The sequence below is a fragment of the Thunnus thynnus genome, chromosome 9 (assembly GCF_963924715.1).
Source record: "Thunnus thynnus chromosome 9, fThuThy2.1, whole genome shotgun sequence".
In the NCBI taxonomy this organism is placed as follows: Eukaryota; Metazoa; Chordata; class Actinopteri; order Scombriformes; family Scombridae; genus Thunnus; species Thunnus thynnus.
The window spans coordinates 14,245,540-14,266,455 of NC_089525.1; positions in this window are offsets into that span (position 1 = coordinate 14,245,540).

Sequence of the window (20,916 nt, forward strand, 5' to 3'; positions counted from 1 at the left end):
TTAATGAATGTCTCTTTATTTGGTGTTTGTCTCCACTTTCTTCTCAGCCATCTCCCTCCTCTACGTTTGTCTCATTGTCAGGTTCATGAGGTCGTAATTCATCATTTTGTGTATTTACTATAACAAATCAAGAGCCAAACTTGAATCTTAGCTGAACACAAGGCTCACAACTTAAGTTTACTCAGTTCGCTGCTGTGTGAAAACTTTTAGTGAGTCGTAACTATTTTAACAACTTTGGTCTCATCCTTGATTCAAAGTTACTTAAAGAAGTTTTGAAGGTTAACACAAAACACTTGAGTCATATATGTATAACACAACCAACCACTATGAATAAATGTAGGTTTCAGCAAGCACCTTTTGGCCCTTCTGAGCTCAATCACCCTCAGCTGCAAATCAAGTTAATTTTTACAGTGTGGGGCAGCATTCCTTCAGAGGAGATTAGGCATTAGACGCTTACGCAGTGTCTCAACCTTTCAACAGGCACCAGAGTACTCAGGTATTATGAGCATCTTTCTTGAAAGATGAATCACCTGGAATTACACCAATTCATATCTAAGACTGGATTTCAGTGCTTGGGATAAAGCGTATTACACTGCCCATTTCACTTGATTGAATACACTGAGCTTTCAAATAACGTAAAAGATTCTGCTGCTCAGCCTGCTGCCAAGTGCTCCAGGTGAGAGAAATATGGAGAAAAGTCTCATATCTTTCACTGGAAATCTGACTTCTACAGGGACATCCTCTGACTGTCTGTGTGCTTCAGTGCTGAGGATTTGCCTTTAGTTCGAGAGGATCAACTTTTCTTCTTGGCTGGGCAAACAATATAAATCTTGAATTACATAAGACGTGGAGCAGTTTGATTTCTTTTTAAAGACAGGGCTTGTAGTTGTGTGCAGTCATTTGTCATTAGTTTCATCCATTTATCCATTAATCAAATAAGAACATGTTTTCTCTAGACTGTAGATAAAGACATTTCCACATTTGGCGTATTTTGTTTTTCAATGTCAACGATTTATCTTTGTACAGTTCTGTTGAAACTGTTATATTTTAAGGATTGCCTCTCAAACTCGAGTGAGTTTTGTTTCAGTCTGACGTGGCTTGTCACGATATAAAACAATAGTCTGGATAATTTACAGATCTTCCGTATTACACTGGTTGAGTTCAGCTGCCTTAGTTGAATGTTTTTTCCTGCTGTGAAGAGTTCAAAAGGTGAGAGTCTCCCTTTGACCCTTTGCTTCTGCTGAAAGCCACTGAGAGCACATGTTCGGCATTATTCAACTTGAACGACACATCCTTTTATAATAACACTGAACGCACAAAAGGACTGATTCGGGTGCAGCAAGATCTGGGATAAACTGCAGAAAGTGTTTTTTAACAGCACTATATGACAGTTGTGACACAATGACAGTTGTGGCAATTGTCAGGTCTGACTCAGATGATGTCAAACTCACATGAGGTGTAGAAGCTACATATACGTATATAATCACTTCCCGTTAGCTTTTGACCTAACCTGACAGCGATTCTGACAACAAATCTGACACCCGGAAAACAAATGAGCAGTTCACAGTCTGCATTTATATAACAATAGTTCCCATTTGAGGGCAAAGCTCCTTTTGTAGTTGTTTGGAAGTTTTTATCTCATCATTTGGCAGATAGATGCCAGCTGGAAGTGAAGCCCACACACAGACCTAATCTATAGCAGCCCACCTGGATGAGTGGGCTGCTGCTGCCTGCTGGTGTAGTCTCTCCCACACCATATATGGATGATGTTGTGTAATATGCTGAGACCCAGAAAGTACTTTTTGTTGTATAACTGTTTTTTGGGATTAGTAATGTGATTTTGGAACAACCATAAATAGACTCAAGGAGCCAAGATAGAGAACACGATTAGCTCTTCCAGTTTTGTCGCTCCTCTCCAAACACTTGTCTCAGAGAGAATTTTTTTGCTCCTAAAAATCATAGATAACAGGATACACCACATTGTCCAATAACGGAAGGATTGAAGCTCTGTATCCATCACTCAGAGGAAGTTTTATTTAGCAAGTTTAGAGTAATGTCTTTAAAAATAAACTCTATGCGTGTATCTGCAATTATGAGAGAGAACAAATCTGTCATCAGTGAGGTTATTAATACTTTTGGAACAATCTTTCAGACTTTTGCTCATTCAACAAAACACAGCAAGTACAAAAGGTAAAAAAATATCTAATGAACCATAATTCCATTTAAGAAACTTAATGTCCATGTTGTATAGGTTTGTCTTTACTCAGGTATCATGAACACCGCTTAGTTCTGGCTTCTCACCCTCAAGGCTGGTGTGTTAAATTTGAGAGAGAGAAAATGAGGAAAACAGACAGAGCTGAGCAAAAAGTGTTCCAAAGAATGCGGATAAGATGAGATGAACTCAGCCAACATTTCCTATTAGATGAAACTCATTCGCTCAATCAGCATCACACACACTGTCTGATGGGTCAGACTGGGCTGGTGGAGAGATTGTCCTCCACCTGTATGAATAAGGCTCCAGCACCTTTTTTCAGCTGCCCTGCTGGTGGCTCTGCTCACTTCCTCGCACAAAGGACAAACAAAAGAGGGAGGAGTAAATTGGAAGTGAAAGCAGTTTGGGGGCCAAAATCCACAGTCCTTGTTTTGAGCAAAATTTATTTAAAAGTTTATCTGGAGATAATATGAAGCCTCAGCTGTCTGAATTAGTCAAATTAAGTGGGTATTTTCCACAGTATTGTTTTTTTAGTACCCTCTTTGTGTCTCAATGTACAGTGTTTTCCTGTTCAGCTGCAGTGGAAAGAGGGAATTTGGCACTAAAAAGGCAGTAACTTTGAAAGATATTGAACTAATTTGGATGCCTGAAGCTTCATATTAGCCTCAAATAGACTTTTAAATACATTTTTATAAAGAGGGACTGTCGATTTTGTCCTCCATTACTTACATTGAAAGTGCATTATGAAAAGATCTTCTAATGGCCAGCATGAACAGGAGGAATGATTATGGCAAGAAAAACATGTGACAATGTTAATTTGGGCAACTGACTATTGTTTTAAGACAGACTTGAAAAATTGTGAACCTATCCTTTAATAATGGATCTAATCACTATGTTTCTATATATCTATCACAACAATCTATCACAATAATATAATATGTAAGAAAATAAATTAGTGCAAACTTAACAGTCAACACTGACAAATTTTAAGTTTTATTTTGTTTTTGCAATCTGATAAAGCCTTTCTAGCAAAAAGTATGTGCATTATACCTTCAGCACTTACTGCATAAAGCTTTCCACACATATCACAATTTTACTGAACAATATATTCTCTTCTGTCTTTTCAACAGTGAACCCTCCCTTGCAAAAACAAAGAGCGATCCCGTCTGGTTTCCTTCAAGTGAGCTGCAGTTTCACACCTCAGCTCGTGGATGTGACAGGCGTAGCCACCTAGAAGCACATTTCCCATTGACCACATCACTGAAACCAGACACATGCCGGCAGTGGCTGAGTTAATATTTTTGTTTCCCCGACAACAGACATCTGCGGCTGCTGTTGAGTCTTTCTTTTTTTAGGATTTTGGACAAGAAATCCAAATATCTGTCCAAGCCTCCAAAAATTGTCACTTAAAATAAGAAGTGAAGTTAAAATGTCCTGTGGGAATTTACTGGGAATCGATTTGACAGGCAGTGAAAGATAATAATGACAACTTAAACTCCACAGATAAACTGACCAGTTACCATTTGCTGTCTTTTCTTGTGTCTTATATTTTTTATCCTTATAGACATACTTGTCTTTAATCAGCAGCTGCAAAACAGATTCCTCCTGACAGTGCACAGAAATATAGTATTGCAGTGATTATTGCAGTGCTAAATTACTGTGGAAGAAGCCCAAAGCTTTTCAGCTGAAATGTAGAAGTGATGAATAGAAACCATGTCCCCATGCTACCCATATGTCAGACTGCTGATTTTAGCCCTAATGTTTTATGAATGCAGATCTATTTATGCTGCTTTGCAAATGCCTTCTGCAGCAAATGGAAATACCTGCAGACGGTGGATATTATGTACACAGCCCTGACCAGCTATCACTTAATATACTTTACAACGCCCGCGTTACACATCGCCTTCCCAGCCTCCCTTGTCCCGTGTCAAATTGGAATTTGTGTGTAAACAGCAACCAGACAATTTCCTTACATTTCACTCTCCTTACTCCGGTTCTGGGTTTCGTCAGCCACAAGACAGTGGAGTTAAAGGCTATGAGAAATGTTGTGGTAAGGTCAAGATTGGATTTAATTTGAAACGTCAGAGTGAGATCGATTATTTTCTTGTCAGGAGCAGTTTTGTTATCATAGAGAGTTGAATAGTGCCAGTTTTCTTTCAGTGAACTAGTGAATAAACTATACACCAAGTGTTTTTTTATGTATTAAGTGCTCTAAACCAGTGGGAGGGGGAAAAAAAATCAAGACACATGCTTCACTCTCCTTTTCCGTTTTATAGTTTTTTCCCCTTTTTATCATTATTATCTTTTATTATTATACTGTGCACGTATGTCTGTTGGTGCAGTTTGTTCTATTATTGCTGGCATTTGTGGGTATTATGTGTTGATGACACTGTAATGTGAACTTCCTCTGCAAAAGCTTCTCTTATGCTTGACGATAAACTAGAACTTTAACATCTACAGCAACAGTTTTGTTGACACAGTGACTTTATCTATCTGATCCAATCGGTTCGTTTGTTTTCGTCTCATTTGAATTGGAGTAGTTTAAACTATTTGGAAATTACTCTTGCGCTTGTGGATCTTGGAGCAGAGTGGTACAATAATTTAAGGACAACACAGCTACATTACAGCTTCGGGATGGCTCAGTCGGTAAAGAGTAATGAAAAGAGAAGAAAGTGGATTTCGTCAATGCTGCTCGGCTGCCAGTGAGCCAGAGGAGAACTGTTTCGGCTTCACAAAAGAGCAGATGAATAGCCTTTCTCTTGTTTGTAAAGAGCCCAGGGCATGGTTGAGCTTATCTGGGAGAAGATACCTTGAAACACTATCTTTTTACTCAGCTTCTCTCTGGCTTTCACTTTGTCAGCCCCCAACTCTCCCTTCCTCCTCCCCCCCTCCCTCTCTCTTTCTCTCGACATTACTGGCCACCCAGGATAAGTTATCATACTTGCCCACGCAGTCACAGTGACTGCCCATACAGTTATATACAACAAGCAAAGGAGCATTTACTGCCGCACATCGATATGGGACCTGCCCTACTGGAAATGAACAGCTGGCAAAGAGGTGATTTCCTCCCTCCCTGGGAAAAATGCAAGTCCAGCACTTTCTAAAGCACTATTTATGTTTTGACAAAAGGGAATTGGAAGCAGCGTCTGTAGGGACGCATCACTTAAATTTGATAAAGCTCTGGTGCGGTTCCTGGCTGACCCCATCAGAAACACTCATGGCTGCAAAATCAATGTGTTAGAGCAGGTTGTTGGACAAAGACAAAAACAGGATCGGGAGCAGGGGTTTTGTGTGTATATGTGTGTGTGTGAGGCTGATGGAGCGGACTGTAGTTGGGTTGTAGGTAGGTGTGTTTAGCAGAGGAGATTCTTGGTCGATGATGCTCGGGGCTGGAAATGGCCTGGCAGGAGCCCAGGCTCGACATACAGAGTGCTGCTGAGTGGACACTTTAGCAGCGCGGTGAGCCCCAACCATTAGATGATTGCCTCTGAGGTTTTGTGAGGAGAGTGAGACTTGTTATGTCTTCAATGTTTCCCCTGCAGGATCATGATGATGAAGTCTTTGATCCACCACAGGGTACCGCAACATCCTTGATACTTCATAAAGCTGTCCACTGCATGTTTTCTTACCAATGCGGAAGAAATACCAATGGATATCACGCTGCGGTCACAGATTAGAGAAACCTTCAGGTGATTATTTACCTATAAAAAAAAAAATAGAGAAAAGAATCCTATTTCACCTCCAATGACAGGTTGTTAGTTCTTCACACATGCATCGATTGGCTCTGTCAAATAGCATGTTAGTAGCAACCTAAGGCTCTCCATCATCTAAAAAAAAAAAAAAAAAATGTATATTGTAGTAATTTTGCTCCAAATTCAGAGGCCTGAATGTGCACATCAGCATTCAATTTGAATACAAGCAATCTATTTGAATGCCGTCTTATTCCACCTGGAAGTAACAAGCAATTTGTGCTTGGGGAAAATGTTTTGCACATTTTGAAGGGAATGTGTGTGTGTGTGTGTGTGTGTGTGTGTGTGCGTGTATGTGCATCTTTGTGTCTTTCTTTATAACTTGAGATTGATTGTCACTTTGGCACAGGTTGTGATTAAAGAGTGTGCAGAATGTAAATGTAAGGCTGTAAGTGTGTAGTGCACTATTTGTCAGAGGAACAAATGGAGCTGACAAACTAGTATTGACGTGAGAATAAGAACAGATCAGAAAAATTATAGTGTTTCAGCTTTCTTTGTTCATCTCTCTTTGACACCAAACCTTTAGCTGATGCGAATGAAATCAAAGTTACAAGAATCACAAATTTAGATCTTTATTATGACTAACACTGTTACACTCAGTTCTTAGTGCGTATATCCGGCTGTGTCTCAGCCCATCAAGGAAATTAAAAAAAACAGGGAATGGAGACCTTTGTGAAATCAATGGGTGAATGATAAGCACATCTCTGTATGTTAATCAACGTTGTGCTGCAAACTAAATTTAAACTTGGCGCTGAGCCTTCAGAGTTAAATGAATTACTGTCAGTAAAAGCCACTCATTCAAATTATGCACTCTCATAATATATCAAGGTAATGTTTATGTTGTCCTACCTGTCTCATTTAGATGAAGCAGCATGAGTAAACTAAAGATTGAGGAAAGACATTGAGAGGGAAACACATTCTTGGTAAGTTATACACATAGTAAGACTCGTTATGGATTACTTATCATAAAAAATGATGATGTGCTTATTGAGCATTTTTATCCACAGTAGTGGCACGGCTCCACAGATGGCAACGTCAGTCTGTTGGTTGGTCTTTCCACAACAGACTGAAATATTTCAACAACTACTGGATGGTTTGCCATTTTGTGCAGACATTCATTCCTATTGATTTTGTTAATCATCTGACTTTTCCTCTATTGTCAACATGAGGTTTAAATGCTTGCTTGCTAACACGCTAACCTAAGATGGTGAACACACGGTAAACATTGCTAAACATTGGCACGTTGACATTGTCATTGTGAGCATGTTAACATGCTGTCGTTAGCATTTAGCTTAAAGCACCACTGTGTCTTACAGCCTCATAAAGCTGCTAGCATGGCTGTAACTTGGAGTCTTCTTCGAACACTTATACTAGTCTGTATGCTTCATAACAAATGAAGAAATAATAATTCCTGTTCAAAAATAATTAATTTATACATAAAGTATATAACTGTGCTCATAAAATTAACTTTTTTCTTTCAGGATTGCAGTTTGACAGTTTTCATCTGACTTTCTGTTTTGGTGGACTGTTTTTAGGACATTGTGATTTGGAATATGCTAGATGTACTTTAAACAGAGATAGCCAAAAATTTCAGAGTCGTCTGTCTTCGCTCATGTGTGCCATGAATCTATTTAGAACTTGGCTGATGAATTTGTTGGATTTTTGTAGCAGCCCCCTGTTGTCCTTTCCAATTATTTTATCTTGTAATATGCTGTACTGTTGAATCGTGATCTAGAGTAATTATACAAAGTGAAGTGGTGTGCAGTATGAGAGTGGACTTTGGAAATTTTTTGCAGATTGAACTGTCTTCATTAGTTGTTTTACCCAACAGAAGTGACCCAAGTTAACCCGAAATCTTTTGAGCTTGCTTTTAGGTTTTTTTTTTTTTTTTACAAACACAAAAATGTGCAAAAAGGAGTTGTCAGTATAGGCAATCTGTTCACAACTCATCAGTTGGTGTGACATATTGCTTGTTTAGCAAAGTAAAGTGAGAAGACTCATTTTTGTTCATTGATCCAAAAGAGCACAGAGCCAAGGACGTCACATGACCTCAGCTCAGAGGCCTTAATGAAAACCTATTGAGTTTGTGTGAACTGATGGTGAGTCTGCCTGCCTTATTGGTGCTCGATTTCTCAGAATATCCTGTGAAAAACTTGTAAATACATCCCTTTGCCCAGGGCATTACACGTAGCCAAACAAACGTAACAACAAAGGTTGTTCTCCTCAGGAAGCAAATCGATTTTTTTTTTTTTTTTCCATTGAAAAGAAGGGACATGTTGTCCTCCTTCAGATCCAGGTGCACTGTGCTCGTCCCACTCTCATTCTTCTTTTCTCATGTGAATTGGTTTATTTTGAGCTGCTGAAACCCATCAAAGGCCCTCCAGTCTTTAGAAAATGTCTTATACATTTAAAAAGAATGTACACATTGTAATTAAAAGCAAAAACAAGATGCTGGGATCCACAGGAGGCCTTTCTTGTATAGGAAACATATTTATTAGAAAAACAAAAAGACATTTTCTGTGGGAAGAGACACTCTTTCTCATAGTATAGGTCTGTTTGGTTAGCCCAGACATCTGACATTGGAAAGGGTCTTTGAAAGCAGCAAGAGGTTTCTGATAATGATAATATGACCGTGGCCTCAAGACTCCTCTACAGCCGAGCCGAGGTCACCCAAGGCTCCCTGTATAGAACAAGAAAAGTTGTCAGTATATAAAACTGGTTTTTCCTCATGAAAACACGATTCTGCTCTGAGCCCCTGCTGCCTTCACTGTATTTAAAAAAACATCTACAACACAGCTGTGGTTTAGCTGGTATGTGCTTGAGTTGAAGGTCGTTGCCCCTGCAGCAGTTTTCCATCACATCCCAAGAAGAAGCATGAACATACTGAAGAATTCAACTAAGTTCAGTCTGAACACAATGTTGAAGTGGTGAATGTTGAGAGTGAAATCTCATGTTCTTAAAGGGAATTTTCAGTATTTTTCAACTTGGGTTTTTCCTCATAATTGTGGTTGTTCTCATGGCTTGACTGCCACAAGCCTGTCAGGGCATGTTTGTAACATCTCTTTACCTCTGCCTAAGTAGAATCACAGTCTATATAAAACATGTAATTAATGATTTCAAAAAGGAAAAAGTGGGTGGGATGTGGCATTAGAAAAAAAAAAAAAAACAATTCAACTTTATTACCATCTTGAATTAAATTTGGTTTGCAGACTGGCATTAAACACACAGGTCACATTGTGGTGGTACTGATCCTCCAGGCCACAGCTGATAGGAAAGTAGCCAGAGAACCAGCTCCCAGCCTAGATAGATAGATAGATAGATAGATAATAGTCACTTAGAGAAACCACCTCACAAGGTTCTTGTACATAGGGAAACATCCCCTTAATAAACAAATGCCTCTTCAACAATTATAATGAAAAAGTGCCTCTTTAATATGTATAATAAATAAACAACCCCTGCAGGGGTTAGTGCTATTGTGAAGCAAGCTCAACCACTTGCACAAATAGCACTAAAGTCAACCCAGTGCAGGTCACTTGGTCAAAAAGTTTACGTTTTAGTATTCCCTCAAATCAGAAAGGCAAAAGACCAGAAAGAGGACTCAAAAGGACCTGAACAGACCAGAGTTTCTGTCTTACAATCTCTACAAATGAGGTCTGCAACCAGTTGAGGAAAGAACAGCGTGACCAGGAAAAGGGCGTTGTCACACCCTGATTGGCCATGAGGGGAATGAACTCAGCTGCCCTCAATTACTATTTGGGAGCCAGTCCCCACACCTTGCACAACAGGTGATCTGAATAACCCTCCAATCAACCCAGACATGCAACTATCCGAATTCGGAACAGGGAGACAGGGAAATGACAGCAAGTCCCACGAATAAAACACCGCTTCCTAGCTGTTTTACACATGTTCTTCACACAGTTACTTTCACATAATTTCACAAAAAACCCAAAAAGTCATCTTCATCACAAGCATTACTGTCCACTGTCCGGAACAAGGAGACAGGGAAATGACGAGTCCCATGAATGGGTGACTGCCACAACATAATACACTGATGACAATAAACAGTAATAATCAGTCAAAAAAATCATACAAATGTAAAATATAATAAATAAAAATAGAATATTAAATAAATATGGGTTAGTCCATCATAAAAATACACCATATTTCACTTTCCTTTCTCAGGGTGTCCTGACACACAATGAACCTAAACCAATGAATAGTCTGCTCAGCGCCACATGAGACTACAGTTGGTTTTTAGAGCTTGCATCCAAAAGCAAGGCCACAAGAGCAGTAACACTGACCCAGAACTACAGAGTTGGGTGATAATTGCATGGATTCGTCACCCGGCACGACTATTTTCATATACAAACAGTCATTTGATCCATAGTTTATAGTATTTTAAAAATACTGATTAAAGCTGCTTTAAGTTTATTTCTTAATTTTGAGGCTTGCACTGCATTCCCTGATATACGTTGGTCTGATAGAATCATATTTCCTGAATCTCTACAATGGAGGTGGTGAGTGTAAAATTAGCATGACCCATAGTCAGCATGAATCAGTCACCCAGTTTGAAAAGCCCTCAGGTAATCTATATCATGCAAATTTGTGTCTCTTCTGTCAGATGTCTTAATATAAGTGAGATTCATCACACAGTCACCACTGGTTCATCTTTTGGAGCTGTTTTTCGTGGCTGGGAGAGGTGCACAGAAGCTGTGCTGTGTTATGATTTGATGTTTCCTCACTGGAAGGCCTCATCACACCAAGTCTGAGAAGAGAGATGCTTTCCTTGCTGGACAGAGTTATCATTCCCAAAGGTAGATGTTATATTTATGGGGTCATATGTTTTTGCTCCTACTATAAATCTGAGCTCCAGGATCCTTCACCATGTGCGGACATCAAGTGCGTCCTCACAGCGGAGTCGATAACTGGCAACAGATAATGTGGATTTGCTGCTGTGAGTAATCATGAGTCAGGATCATATGCGAGCGATTTGTAGCCATTTCAACAAACTGTGGAAAAATTCACAACTCCTGTGTTCTAGTTTAGGAGGTTTACATAATATGCAAAGAAACATGAACAGCAAAACAGTGATCATCTCAGAATCTTTTTGGATGCCAAAAGGGAAAAAGTACATGAGTCAAAATAAACTTTGTGTGGAAGTTTGTAAATAAGTCCCAAAATAAGGCCTAACAGATCTCTTGACATTGACCATGGCCAAATCTCTGCGAGGAGGGAGATATTTTCATCCTGAGAATTGTTGTGGACCATGAGACTCTCGGGCAGCGAGGAGGACCAGGGACTTGGAGTATTTCTGTAGATGATCGAAAAATAGGTCTGGACACATTCAACGCCACTAAGAGCGAGATGGATTACCAGTGTTTGCTGAATTCCAAATTATGAGACATGCAGAAAAGTTTCCAAATTCAGCTCCCACTGGAAACTAATTTCAGGTGCTTTTCTTTGCCAGTGATCAAACACAGATATCAAAACCGCTTCTGTTAGCTGATTTATGCCTCATCCCTGGAGTGTGGGGTGAAGCAAAGGCCTTGAGCTGTGATAAAGCTATTCTTCATCCTCAGTTCAGGAGTGGCTTCGGCATTAATATCCGCTCATAGAAATCACTGCATTTTCCCTTTGAGGACATTATCAGCTGTGTAACCCAATAAAAACAAAATCTCAGCTGGGTTTTTGGATGCTGTGAAACTGTGTGAGAGCAGCCACTTGGAGCACATAAATATTTAGGAAAAGCTCAACTGCCTCCAAGTTGGGAACACGTGGTTGCAGTTAGCGCTGGGAGAGATATTAGCCGTGGACAATGACAAATGTGTTTGCATATATAAGTGTATCCACTGTATGTGTGTGGCATATGCATATGTACAGTGTAGACTAGACATTAAGTTACTGCAACTGGCCAAAAAAATAGTTTGACACTTAACTCTCTCACAGCAATGTGCCAGTATTCTTCATTATCAGAGTTTCTGAAGCTGTCAGATGGTCAAACAGCTTTGGAAACTCCCTCCCCCACACCTTTCCGACATCTCTCGTTTCTTTCCAAAACTGATAATCCTACATTCAGTCACTTCACACAGCCATTGGCCAGCTGTGTGATGGTGAGAAAGTGTCTCTGTAGCTACCTGTCATTTTTTACACAACTATTTCCACTACTTGCACAAACAAGTGCAATGCTATGAGTGCCTTCCTGTGTAGACGCTGTTAGCTTCATATTTTCTGTACATACGTGAGAGTGGTATCAATCCTCTCATCTATCTGTCAGCAAGAAATCTCATAAGCGCATTTACAAAGATGTCAAAGAACTTAATTTTCAAAAACCTGAGAGAGGTTTGTGTTCAGTCAGTCCCTCCAGGAAACTGTGATTTTGCAATCACAATAATTAACGCAAATTCAAGAAATCTCAGCAATATTTGCGAGAGCTTGTAATTTTGCTAAATCACTGCAACTTTTTGGCATTTCATATTGTGGTAACTTATGTCATTGCAGCGCGAATTCAGGTGGAAGATGGACAACAAAAATGACTGCCATAGACTGTGCAAAACAATTTACAGTACATTAGAGCACATATTTTGTACTCCTTGTAACATTGTGGTAGACCACAAGTGGAAATCTTCACTGGACCATCACTTTTCTACTGCAAAGTTTTTCATTAAACTGACTAATTAAAGGAAAAACCTGAATAAATGAGAGGAGAAATATAATGAACAGATGCTTCCACACAGGAAGCATTGCAAATTATATTGCAATTTTTTATAAAAACTGCTGCAAAATCAAGCATTTTTGGCTGCAATAATCACAAAAAACTGGAAATCCTGGAGGGACTGTTCAGTCCTTACACATGCTTCTGATATTGGAAACACTGATTGACAGCATGTCCATTATACCTTTGAAAGTCCCTTTTGAATACTGATGCAGAAATATCAACAACTAAGCAACTAATAGGGACTAAAATGGAACTTTTAGTCATTTTCCTTGCCTTTTTTGTTCAGCTGTTTTACTGTGTCTGTCTTTTACACTCATCCCTTCTCTCTAACTCATAGCACACCTTCTTCTCCTTTCCTCTCTCTGTTTCCACCATTTGGCAGATGTGTGCTTATGAAGCTATTTTCTTAATTAGAGTGAAAAGGTGCCGTTCAATTTGAGCTCAGGTAATGGATCAATGCCCTGGATGATAGCGATGAGAAACAGCTAATTTCAAGGAACATTGGTTTTTAGAGAGCCGGCAGTGTGAGCTAGAATAACTGGAAATTCATTTTCATTAACAGCGTGTTAGTGATGAATTTTTGAACAAAAAAGTATTAATCAAATATTGCTTCCTTTAAACTTTGTGGAAAAGTCTTGACATATTGTGATGACATTCATTGGCGAGTCCGATTGATTAATACCACATGAAATAAAATTTGCCCTGCCTCAATTTGACAGAGCAGACAAATATATTTATATAGATGCAAATAATCAGTGGCTGTGTGGTGGCTTAGTGAGAAGGAAGACAGGAAGATCAGGACTGAGGCTCAACCAGCTCCAAGGTCGCCTTTCTGTAGCTGATCCTGACCTCTGACCTCTCAACTTCCTTTGGATGCAAACAAAAGAGACAGTTAAAAAAAAATAATTAAAAAAATCACTACTTCACTCTAATAGCCTCAGGGCAGCTCTTAACTCTTTTTGTCACAGTCCGGCTTTACGTCTCTTTCTCCAGCTGCATTCCCACTTCCTCAGGTCCCTTAGTTGCCATTCTCCACAAGTCCACCAGATGCCCTCAGACTTTTCTCCTTGCTTTCCAGATCATGCCACTCCCATCTGCCCTGCAATCACTGCCATCACCTCACTCCCCTCACCTGAGCTTGCCTGCCCATATCCCCACCTGCACTTCCTTCTCTCGTCAGCCACTTACTTTATATACCGGCCCAGATCCTATCTTACCTTGTCAGATTGTTGTCATCAAGTTGCTTTTTGTCAGTGTTTTCGAGCTTCTGTTTTCTGGATCCTGTTACCTGGACCTGGACCTGGACCTGTACCTGCTGGCCTGCCTGTCTGGACTGTCTCGTCCCTGCAACTCTATGGATTTAATACAACTGCTGTTTGGACTGTTTGGTCTTGCCACCTATGCCTGTGAGCTTTTGTAGCTTCTCTTTTGATAATAAACTCAACTGCCTGCCTCTGTAGTCTGCATTTGGATCCTTCCCCTGCTGCTTAATACACACCACCTGTGACACTTTACTCTCAGTCTGCCAGTCATTAAAGGATAAGACAATTTTCTATATTTTTCTTATTGTCAACAAATCTCATGAGCAGAGCCAAACCAACAATGAACTCATCCTACTTGCAAGCACTGCACGTGTATCTAAAACCTGATATATTGTATTTTGTGCCGAAGGCCTTCATTGTTGTCCAAAAACTGCTAAAAACATGTTGATGAGTCACGCCGTCGCGCTGGGTGACATTTTCCTTTGCCACAGAGATTCCAGTCATGACGGTTTAGAAATGGCTCCAAATACTGATGACAGCAATCACGTTTTCAGTCTCCAGAGAAAAGTTCCTTGTATGGCAGACACCATTGTGCATTGCACGGGAATGCGGTTCTGTTTACAGAGCTTCGCTAGACTTTGTACTAGTTCTTTAACTATCGTAAGGTCTTTGAGAAATGTATAATCTGCTAATCTTCTGACGCACAAGAAGAAATCGTCGCATGTGATGGGTTTATATAAACATACTTTTATGAGTATTCAGAGACATGCTGAGAGGGAAAGACTTAGGGCAACAGCCAACGCTAACGTTACCTCGGTCTTGCTCGTAAGCACTGATGTAACTTTGGGATCAAAACTTGGATTCTTTTTAGCATCCAGCCATCAACAGTAGAACACAGGATCCGAAGGAAAAAAGTGGAATTTCTGTTGAGTTTATAACTGGACATTTCCACAACCAGGTAAAGAGCACTTTATTTTCTAACAATAACTTCATACAAGTTGAATAGTTGTTTATAATAAAAACTATCCTGCGCATGCGCGGTTGCATCTGCCTTATAAGGAACTACTCTCTCGAGACGTAAAACATAATCGCTGTTATTTGTCTTTAGGGAGCTGTTTCTTTGCTCAGCTGTTGTGGAGTTGTAGATTCCTTTTTTTTTTTTTTTTGTCAAGTGTTTTAAAGACTTCTTGCGAATGTTGGCTTAAAAGTCGAGGTTGGAAGTTCATTCCTGAATTATGACAGAATACTAATTGCACGTTTGATTCATGTGAATGTTTCAGCAGACAATGAAGACCACCTGCTCTCAGGGACTACCAACATCTCTGTTATTCAAGACCATAAATGCACTCACAAAAACAGACATGACAAATTAAAGGAAAACCTGAATAAATTATATAGAGCAGAAGTGGTTACTAAATAGTTCGAGTATGGAAATAATGATGGATCTCAACCCTGTTGAACACCTATGGGAGATTTTAGACCGACGTGTTAGTAAGCGCTCTCCACCACCATCATCAAAACACCAAATGAGGGAATATCTTAGGAAGATAGAGTAGTTAGAGAAGTAGATTTCTTGGGAAATCTATGTCAAGGAGCAGTTGAGTCGTTCTGGAAGCTTTTGGTGTCACAACACCTTACTTTACTTTATGTTGGTTTTTCCCATAATTTGTCACCCATCTGTTCATGACCTGGGCCTGAATTACACACAGAAGGCCTCTTAATGGCTTGCAAATTGCTGAATATCATTAAGTATTTTGAGTGATTTTCTAATGCATAAGACCTTGTGCAATGTAAAAACATAAACATGAACATTAAAAATAACAATGTAATTATCTTTATTTATTATACATAATCTGCATCTGAAATTTGCTTCTCTGGTCAATATCAGTCATGGTAAGTGAACTTTATTACTACCTTAAAAATCAACCAGGACCTTTTTTTTTCTAGACCGAAGTGTAGTAATAGTTGCAATTTTAGCGTCAGTGTGAGCCAGCAGTAATTGCTTCCAGACCACAGCCACTGTGGTTGACTGAACCAGACCGATGGCAGCTGCTGCACTGCGGCTCGTTGTTTGGGTTTTCCTGTTCAGCTTGTCTTAGTGAAGTCTGATAACTGTTAGCCAACTTGATCATAATCTCTGCCATGTTTTTTGGCCTTGATTCTTTAGTAGAGGCTCTTATCTTACCAACTTTCAACAGTTTTAAGACAATCAAACTTTGTCTTGTAGGTTTTGGGTCGTTTTATCCAATGTTGTCAACACCAAGAATTACATTTTACAGATATATTTTACAATACCATTTAAACTGCTCTGGCTGCTGCTTAGATGATAAAAACATAACCCCAGGGGATATATCAACTTGGTTTCCCTTGGGAACAAAAGATACTGGAATAGCATCCGGCCCCAAACTACGGAAATTCTTAAGCTTGTTAAGCATCTGTGTTCGTGTTGTGAAACTGATTTTTGAACAACTTGACAAGGCTGAGATGATGTTCCAGTTTGTTCAGAAATGCATCCTTTTGCTTAAAACTGCAGAGATTGAGCACTAACCCTCTCTGAGCTACAAGCATGGCTTCACATCACAGAGGAATAATATGTCAAGCTGTGAAGGATGCTCTTTGGCTTTGACTGATCTCTCCAGACTCAATATGTTCATGTAAAAATGGTGTTTTACAGTAGGAAGATTACACTCTATCCCTGTAGATAAAAGTGTGACCTCAGATCCTCAGATACTCTCTGCTTCACCATAGTGTTTGCTCAGCATGATGCTTGAGGAGATAAGTCCTCCTCTGCACAAGCCTGTTCAACCTTTAACCCCCGTACTTTTTTTTTTTTTTTAAACAAGAAATTCACTCAGGAGCAAGTTCCTATTCACAACCACACAGGCAGATTAAACTGCAACAGGTGTTGGGGGGTAAAAATGTACTGTGAGGCCTTAAATTTCACCTGCAGAGAGCGTGTACACAGAGGCACAGACATTACATTATTTGGGAATTTGTTTACACGCACAACAGTGGTCTGTGGCCCTGGGGCATCTGACCACTCACCCTGAGGGTAAACCAACCGTGTACATGGACAGTCTGGTATGCACAAGACCATATAAACAGCTTCTGTTCTCGTTTGTGGCTTCCTGCCTCTCCCTGTCTTCCTCCTGAGTCCCAACAAGAGGCTGCTCTAACCAACTTCCCATGTGAAAACTGACTAGGCTTGCCAAAAAGGCAATGTCTGTCCTTCACCATGGATACCCACAACCCCCATGCGCTGCTCCTGTTTATCTGTTTCTTCATGTGTGGTATGTTGATAAAGGGCCAGTACCACTTTATAATATGATTAGTAATTCATTCATGCTTTATATATATATATATATATATATATATATATATATATATAAAATCATTTATAAACTCTCAATAAGAACAACTTTTGGGTTGCCAGGATATGACAAATCTCTGTCTGGTTTAGATGTCTTTCCTTGCGACACTTTATTTGTCTTTATTTGCTCTTTAATTGACTGTTTGTCAAATCCCTCCCCTGAACAGCAATTGTCCAATGATAACTTAGCAACTACAGACACAGCACCAGTACACATGTTAAAGTGGTGTTCATGAGGTGGTAGTTAAAGTGGTCTCTGCATTTCAAGAGTTTGGAGTTCTGCGTCTTTAATCTTTCCATAACCAAAAACACAAGAGCAAAAGCGTAAGGAATGATTGACCAGTGTGTTTGTCTGCTTTAGCTCTAATCGTTAGCATGTTCGACTAACTGGCATATTTACAGTATTCTTCCAAGGCCAAGGAGCACATCATTAACTAACAAGGTTACATTAGTTTGTGGTATTACATTAAGAATGACTAGCACTGTGGCACTGTGTGTTTAGGCTAATATTTTTGGGGGGATTTAGGGAATGTTATACTGCCTTTTTATGGATCATCAGTGGGTGAGGATGCAGACATTTTGCCAGGGTCATGCAACTTTAGCCTCATTGTTTAAGCACGACATCATGCATGGAGCCCTGAGTTGCACATTTAAGACCCCTTTACCAGGTTCTTGTTTTAAAATGAGTCAGCTGTACACATTAAAAGCCAGTGACAGTGGTTTAAACCAACTCATGGCACTAACATCAGGTTAGAGACCTCTGCAGCACTTTCCCAGAATATAAGGGGTTAATTTGAGTTAAACAAAGCAAGTGTGGGTGGCTGTTGCTCAGGAAGTACAGCAGGTTGTCCACTAATCACAGGTTTTGGAGGATGCCTGTTCACATGTCACCATGTCCAAAGGGTAAGATACTGAACCCCAAATTGCTCCTGATGGTTGGGCCAGAGCTTTGTGTGCCATTGGTGCATGAGTGTGTGAGAAAGCCTGAATGAGAGGCAAATTGTAAAGCACTTTAGACAAATAAAATTGACCATTTTTCAGAGTGTCATGCTAAAATAGGATAAACACCAGCCAGAGAGATTTTTCACAACCTGACAACCCCAAGTATGTTCTTATTAATTACTTTCAACTGGTCTATAAATGAAGCATTACAAAATGATCCCCTCACTATCGACAAAGCCATTAATTACATCTTATAAACCTTTTATGAAGGGTGCCCGTTGAGAAAGTTGTAACAAAGGTTTGGACATGACTTTCCCCTTTCAGTCACCAAGGACCAGACAGCAAAGGTGGCAGAACAACAGGAATTTTAATCTCCACAGAATCAGAACAACAGGAATTTTAATCTCCACAGAATCCCCCTCAGGTTTTATGTTTGGACATGAACAAGGGCATTTGGAATTGACCATCATTGTCTCCCGACTGGAATTACCCTTTAAGCACAGGCACTAGCTGTGTGAAATCAGGACAAAGTACACCAGGCTATTTTGTTTTCTTGCCTGTACTCCCCTCATTTAGTCCAACAATGTAAGGTCACAGAAGGTCCTGGAAATACTGTACATAAGGAGTGATTAATGTGGGCCATAAAACCACAGCAACATGCATGCCTGTGTAAACAGCTTGCCTATAGAAAATGCAGCTCGAACATGATCACATCCATGTTGCACCAGTCAGGAAGGAACTGTTTTGTAAATAGGAATAATACTATAACATACAGTATTACACATGTATCACATGTACTTCTCCCATTTTCTGTATACAAGATTACTGTGTCACTGTTAAACTCACGGAGAAGTGAGTCAAGTGCCTTGTGAAGCACAGCAGAGCCTCTCAGAGAGAAATTGCCTGACAGGGTTCAGAGAAAGACCACAAAACACAATTTGAAGGTAACTGTTCTGATTCACAACAAAAATGTTTTAATTTTTTGTTTTTCTATTTAATGTGAGGGGTCTTATTACAACACTTAAACTCCTTAAATCTTTCATACTTATGTAAAATATTTTTCTCACAGTTTATTGGCCAGAAGAGACAACATGGTCCTCCATAAAGCTGAGCTGGAATTCATATTAGACCCTCCTCTCCCATAAAGATAAACATCTTAAATACCAACTCATGTGTTGAGAACTTTGTATTTAAAGTTTTTACCACTTGAATTCGAACTCTGACTTCTTGAGAGTCGCAGAGGAAGTGATTCACATGAATGTTACATAAATCTCATGTAGGCAAGCCTCCATTGCATCAAGCTTACAGTGGTTTGAAGAAAATATTGTCAAATATATTGTGATGATGAAATCTTGAGGCAGCCTTTTGATTGGCTGCAAGTTTTACAACACAGGCAGTTGGTTTATCGTTGGGTACAACTTCCCTGCAGCATAATTTTATTGGTGTGAAGTACATCAGCCCACTGTGTGCCCTTTTCTAAGCAAGTTTTGTAAACAAATTGAACAAAACTATCATTATAATAATGATGTATGTAGATCGTTCAAGTTGGTTGGCTCTGTGATGATGAGACTATCTATCTTGACATTTTGTTTAAAACATGATTCAGCTATTCAAACAAAAGGCAGAATATCTTAATTTACAGACCTTTTTTTGAGGGAGTAATAAATCATTTGCTGACTTGCTGAATATTTTACCTTTAGTTATATCTAGCCATGCATTTTTGTTTTCATTTGTCCCGGTTTTGAAATAAGATTTGTGAAGCTCACAGCACTGAATAAAAGACAAATATCTTTCCAGAATCAATATCTCTTTTACCCTGGATAATCCATAGAACATCAAGTCAGCGTTGTTCATGTAAACTAAAAGTCTTGCCTCTGACAAAAAGTAGTCCCAATGAACACTGTTCACGGTGGGGTCTGCTGAGGAGCAATGACACTGACTCTGGAAACACAACTTCCTATTAGGTCTTCTAAATGTAATTTTTCAGTCCACTCCTATTATATTGGGGTGAAGGAAGACATCTGAAAACTGAAAAATCTGCATGGTTGGAGACCATTAGAGAGAAAATGTGTTTATAGGGTAACACTTTATGGTAAGGGTAAATAAATTGTTATAGATTCATGCCAGAAAAAGCATGAATTAATTAAGGTAATACCCCATGAACTCTCAGGAATATACAAGAATTAACAATATCTCATGCATGCCATGTTTGTGTCTTCTTCATGGCTAAGTCCGCTGTTAAAGGGACAGGCTAAAAAAACTGACCAGTCACATTCGTGCATAACGTATTCTGTTGAATTCCAAGTGTTGTAATCATGATTAACTCAGCATGACTGTTTTGTGACTTGATATTTGGCTTCATGAAATCATGCATGAATTCATGATCTTTCATGTACCCTCACCTTCATGATGAGGAAACACTTCATGTGTGAACTGATTCCTTAAAGTTGGTGGTAGGCACAGGTAGTTTAATCATTTCAGCCAGGGATGCTCTTGGGGAAAGCTCTTGAATATGCTTCAGACACTGTTCAATCAACACACCACTTGTAATTGTAAACAGTGTGCTGCAGAAAATCAATTGCTTGGTGGTACTTGGCTAATAAAGTTGAAGTAATGAAATTATTCTATTTCACATTATCTCCACTGCCTGAAAGGGAGTTGCACTT